We start from the raw sequence: 6,327 nt of genomic DNA, 5'->3' as shown, positions 1-6,327 counted from the left end.
AAAAAAAAAAAAAAAAAAAAAAAAAAAAAAATCCTTGAAAGCAACCACATCTTGTGGTTTCAGCAAATCCTGACATCTGTCCCTTCAAAATATACCCAGAAACCAACCACTTCTCATCACCTCCAGTGCTGCCACCTGTTCCAAGCCACTATTACCTTTCAGTAAGATCACTTCAGTAGCGTCCTGACTAGTCTCACTGCCTCTACCCTTACACCTTGCAGCCTCTTGTCCGCAAAGAAACTGGACCAATCCAGATAAAACCAGATCAGAGCATGTCAGTTCTCTGCACAAAACCCTCATATGACTCCCTGTCTTGAAGAGTAAAGCCGAGAGTTGGGGCTGTGGATCAGAGGTAGAGTGCTCGCCTACCATGCGTGAGGCACTGGGTTTGTTCCCCAACACCACATAAAAAAATAAAATAAAGATATTTTAAAATGTAAAGCCAATACTCTTACAATGATCTTCAAGGCCCTATGTACCTTACTGAATTTCTGATCTTGTCTCCGGCTATTCTCACACTCTCTCACACTTACATCCACTGGGTCCTCACTTCTGTTCCTTGAATAGGCCAGGTACACTCTTACATAGGACTTTTGCACTGGCTGTTCCCTTGCTAGGTTTACTCTTCTGCATAGTACACTTCCTGACTGGCCACAAGTCTCTGCTCAAATGCCAACTTCTTGGTGAGGTTTATCCTCACTAACCTATTTAATATTCCCTCTATTCTAATTTCTAGGTTACAGTAAATACAGGGTATAAAGGAACAAGATAAATGACAACATGAAGGGGGAAAAACAGACAAATCCAGACTGTAGGATATTCTATAAAACAACTGACTTGTACTCTTCAAAAAATAAACATGCTTAATTAAAAAAAAAAAAAAAAGATCAGGGACTGGGTGTTTGGATGTGGTTCAGAACACTTCCCTGGCATGCATGAGTACTGGGTTCAATCCCTAGCACTAAAAAAAAAAAAAAAAGGAAAAAAAGAAAAAAGATGGGGGACTTCCAGTTTTGGACCTGACTGAACTAAACATATTTCTCCCTATTCCTCACACCAATTATAGTTAAAACTTTAGACATTATATATAAAACAAACATAAGACTGTAAGGAGAAAAGGGCAGACTGACTAGGAAACTCAGTGACCAGAAACCATGGTGGTACATTCCCTGGGTTTTCCTGTTGCCTTGAATATCCCAGACTGAGTGCTGAAGAATCTAGCAGCTTGGAAAAGCCACTGTGAATAGATGAGTAGGGAGATGCTCCCTAATAAAAGCTTGCTTTCTCTGGCCAGAAGACCAGCTTAGCCAGATAGAAAATTCTTAGACAATAACCACTAAAATCAAACACCACAGAACCTGCAGCTCCACCCAAGCGAGGAAAAGTCAAGTAGAGAATCCAGACTTTGTCCCTGTCCAGACTTTCCCTCTCTCTCTACAGTGGAGTCAGAGAGGGCTGTGTAGAGAGCCCAGACTTCCATCCCCACAGGGTAATAAGACCTCTCTCCCTGTTGGGTGGTGTCAGAGTATCTGCGGAAGCCTAGTGAAGAGTCAGAACTTTCACAACAATGAAGCATTAATGAGGTCTCTGCCCTGATTCTTCCCCTGTCAATCTTTCTTCCACTTCCTACCCACAGTGTCAGTGGATACTGCCTGGAAAACTAAAGCGGCATTTCAACCTCTCTCAGCCAGGGAGACATCAGTGGAGGCCTAGTAGGGAGCTGGAATATCCCTCTCTGTGCATCAGTAAGAAGGAACCCCAACTGAGGCCAAGGGGTGGAGACTTGAACTTGAACCCTTACCTGGCAGCAAGTAGGCAGTAGCCTCTTCCTCTGATAGCATTGGTATCTAAAAAAGCCTACCAAAACCAAGGTTTAAATAAAATCCAGAGTCTCACAACAAAAATCCCCAAGATGCAATAAAAAAAAATCATTCATCATACCAAGAATCCTGAGACCCTCAACTTCAAGGAGAAATGATGAATAAACACCAGCACTGAGATGACAGAGAGGTTTTAATTATTTGACAAGATCAAAAGTAACCAACATTTCAAAATAACTGCTTCAATGAGCAATTACAAAGAAAGTTGAAATGAACAAAAAATAGAAAGTTTTGGCAAGGAAATAGGAGATATAATGAAGAATCAATTAGAAATTTTATAACAAGAAAACTATAACAACAAACTAAAAAACTTATAACATGTTCAAGGTCAGGCTGGGCAACTTAACCAGACTTGTCTCAAAATAAACAATGAAAAAGGGCTAGCATGCTTGAGGCCCTGGGTTTGATCCTTAGTACTGCAGGAGGAGGAGGTGGCAAAATGAGGCAGAAATCAAGACATTCTCAGACAAAGAAAAGCCAGGAGAATTTGTGCCAGCAGACTCACTCTAAAATAATGGCTAATGGAAGTTTTCAAAACATAATGATAAAAGAAGAAATCTTGGAATCTCAGGAAGGAAGAAAGAATAGAATGAGCACAAATATGGGCAATTACAATAGACTTTCCTTCTCTTCAGTCATCTATGTTTGATAACTGAAGCAATGAGTATAAGATTGTGGATCTCAATGGAGGAAATATTTAACATAATCTTATTAGAAATGGGAAAGAGCCGGGCACAGTGGCGCACTCTAAGCAGCTCAGCCAGTTTTGTTAAGGAAATAGGAGAAATAAAATACAAAATAGGGCTGGGGATGTGGCTCAGTGGTTGAATGCCCCTGAGTTCAATCCCCAGTACCCCCCCCCCCGCAAAAAAAAAAAAGAAAAAAGAAAAGTAAAGAGAGGGAATAAAGGGACTTGAAAGGAGGTAAGGTTTCTATTCTTTCCTTACCTCAATTAAATGATGACACCACTAGGTCTCTGTGGTGACAAAATAGTTCTGTATTTCGATTGCAGTTGTTGTTACAAGACTCTCCATCTGTGACAAAGTGGCATAGAATTATATACACACTGTATCAATGTCAGCTTCCTGATTTGGATTTTGTACTGTAATTATGGAAGATGTAATAATTGGGGGAGGGCTGAGGTTGTGGCCCAGCAGTAGAGCGCTTACCTAGCAAGTGCGAGGCCCTGGGTTCGATCCTCAGCACCGCATAAAAATAAAATATTGTGTCCAACTACAACTAAAAATTAAATAAATAAATAATTGGGGGAAACTGGGTGAAGGGTACACAGGCCCTTTTTGTATTATCTCTGCATCTTCCTATAAATCTATAATTATTTCAAAATAAAAGTTGTTTTTATTTATTTTTGTTTATTTGTTTTGCTTTTGTGGTACTGGGGATTGAACCTAGAGCACTCTATGACTCAGCCACATTCACAACCCTTTTTATTTTTTATTTTGAGGCAGGGTCTCACTGAGGTGGTGAGGCTGTAGATGGACACAATACCTTTGTTTTATTTATTTTTATGTGATCAATTTATTTTATTGATCCTCTTGCCTCAGCCTCCCCAGTAACTGGGATTACAGATGTGTGTCACCATGCCCAGCATAAAAGTTGTTTTAAAATTTTGGGTCTGTTCTAGGTTAAAAATGACTAAAGACATAAACATAATGTGAGAAATGAGGCAGAAATCAAGATATTTTCAGACAAAGGAAAGCTAAGGGAATTTGTTTTAGCAGACCCGCTATAAAATAATAGCTAATGGAAGTTTTCAAAACACTGGTTAATTCTGATTTTTTAAAATAAATATAAAAGGCAAATTTGGCAAACTTGGAGTACAAACTGCATATTAGATATTAGATGATGTGAGATTATGCTTAATTTTCTTAGGTATCATAAATATTGTGCCTATGTGGGAGAATGTCTTTATTACCAAGAGATACATGCTGGAGTACTTAGGAGATGAAGTGTAGTGAAACTTATATTCGAATGGATCAGGAAAAAAGCGAAGGATCCCTAGATAGAACAAATGAAACAATATATTACTATTTGTTGACTTGATGAGGAAGACATACAGTGATATTCACTGTGCTACTTTTTCAACATTTTTTAAAATATATTTTTAGTCATAGATGGACACAATATCTTTATTTTATTTATTTTTATGTGGTGCTGATTGGAACCCAGTGCCTCACACATGCTAGGCAAACACTCTACCACTGAGCCACAACCCCAGCCCTATTCTTTCAACATTTTTGTATGTTGTTAAATTTTCCTTTTCAAAAAGTTGAAGGGGGCAGGCTTGGTGGCACATGCCTGAAACTCCTGAAACTCATGAGGTTCATGCAGAAATTCGAGGCCAGCCTCAGCAATTTAGCAAGGCTCTGAGCAACTTAGTGAGAACTTGTCTCAAAATAAAAATTAAAAAGGTCTGGGGATGTGGTTCAGTGGTAAAGCAACCCTGGGTTCAATAGCCAGTAATGTAAAAAAAAAAAAAAACGTTGTAGGGGATATATGGAGGATACACATATGATAGAGCATACATAGTAAAATCTTTCTGGAAATCCAGGTGGTTGGTAAAATTCTTTTAATTTTTATGTTTATTTGTAAATTTTCATATTAAAATGTGGGGATGAATAGCTCAAAGAAAAAAAAAATCCCAATTTGGAGTCTTCCCCTAGCATTCCCAATCCATGGATCCATTTTACCCACATCCCCAGCACTAATTTGTATTTTATTTAGAGACAGGGTCCCACTGAGTTGCTTAGTGTCTGGCCATTGCTGAGGCTTGCTTTGAACTTGAGATCCTCCTGTCTCAGGCTCCTGGAGCTGCTGGGATTACAGGTGTGTTACACTGTGCCCAGCTCTACTTTTTCTTTTGTCTATGGCACTTATCACCACATGCATTATACCATTCACTTTTTTATTGTGTTTACTTTTGTCTGTGTCTCCTCATGAGAATGTAAACTCCCCAAGGGCAGGGATTTGTTTTGTTTGTTTTGTTCTGTTCTGTTTGCAAGTATATCTTCAAATCCTAGAATAGTGGCATGGATATTTGTTGAATTAAGGAGGAATCTCTGTAACCCTAGCATGTACATCAAGGTGTTGTCCAAAGTAGGTGACTCTATGAATGTTTGTTGAATTGAACTGAGACCTAGGCTTTGCAGCAGAACTTAGAATAGATCCATTATACTAGAATGGTTCAGAGCATGGCCCCTGGAGTCAGATGGCAAGGATTTACATCCTGATTCTGTTACTTTCAGCTCTGTTATCTAGCTTTATTAACATCTCTGGTCCTCAGTTTCTTGTCGGGAAAATCAAGGTAATAATGTTACTACCTTGGTAGGATTTTGGTTTGCACATAAAACACTTAATATTTCGTAAAGTCTCAATCATTGTAAGCTAAAGACAAAAGCAGAACAACAAGAGACAGTCTTCCTGCTTTCTTACCCTCCTCCCATCCCCCAACAGGCTGCATGAGCCATGAGAGGCAAAGGAGATGCCTTTGGATGGGTATTCTCAAGTTCTTCTCTGGACCCGGAGAATGACTTCTCTCACTTCAGGTCTCTTACCTTTTCTCCTATCCTGGACTCTTTCCTCTTAGAATCCAGAAGCTCCTTCCCCCATCATAACCATGGGAGAATGGAATGGAGGGACAGGAGTATGTGGACCAAGGACAAGTGCTTGGAGTTTTCTACTACTGCCTGTTCTAGGATTGAGTCCCTCAGTGGTGATGTAAGAAGGTCAAGTGTGAGGTACACAGTCATTTCGGGGCCTAGAGGATGAGAGAACAATAGTCCTGAGGAAGAGGTATTGACAGGAGAGCAGGCCTCATATGCTACCTTATATGCTTGTCCCCTGTAGGAAAGAGCACTTTTCTCACTCTGTTCCAACGTCCTTTCAGTCAGTTCTGCTCCCTCAAGTCTTTACTTCTGGTGGCCCCAGATCAGAGCAAGCCTGGGGACCCATTGAGCATCTTTGTGCAACTCCCTCTTGGAGGTGGGGTGGGGCGGAGTGGAAGGGGAACGGGCTAAAATTGGGGACATAGGGGGATGAGATCGCGCGCTCGAGCTTTCCTTTGGTCCAAGTCCTCTGCTCCTACACTAGGGGGACAGTACCCTAGAGATCCGAGGAGCTGGGGCTGAGCCTGGGGACGCTGCTGCCTCTGTTCCTTTAAGGAGCTGCTGTTTAGCATTCCTGCCGCTGCCGCTGCCTGACTCTGCGCCCTGATTGGCTGGAATCAACTGAGAAGGGAGCCAGGGAGAGATGCTCTTGACTCCACTCAGATCCATCCTGGGGACCAGAGCAGAAGCGGTCCTCATTGCACCCAGTCTCTGCTTGGGCTCCCGCTTCTTCTTTGCCGCTGGGCCTTGGCCTAGAAGCCACGACGGGCGACACGGAGCCGCCAGTGCTGGAGGGGGAGCCATGGGTGCGGGGCAGCGTGGGG

This window comes from Marmota marmota, unplaced genomic scaffold (assembly GCF_001458135.2).
Source record: "Marmota marmota marmota unplaced genomic scaffold, marMar, whole genome shotgun sequence".
NCBI classification, from domain to species: Eukaryota; Metazoa; Chordata; class Mammalia; order Rodentia; family Sciuridae; genus Marmota; species Marmota marmota.
The sequence above is the reverse complement of the archived record's forward strand: the minus strand, read 5'-3'. Positions refer to the sequence as shown.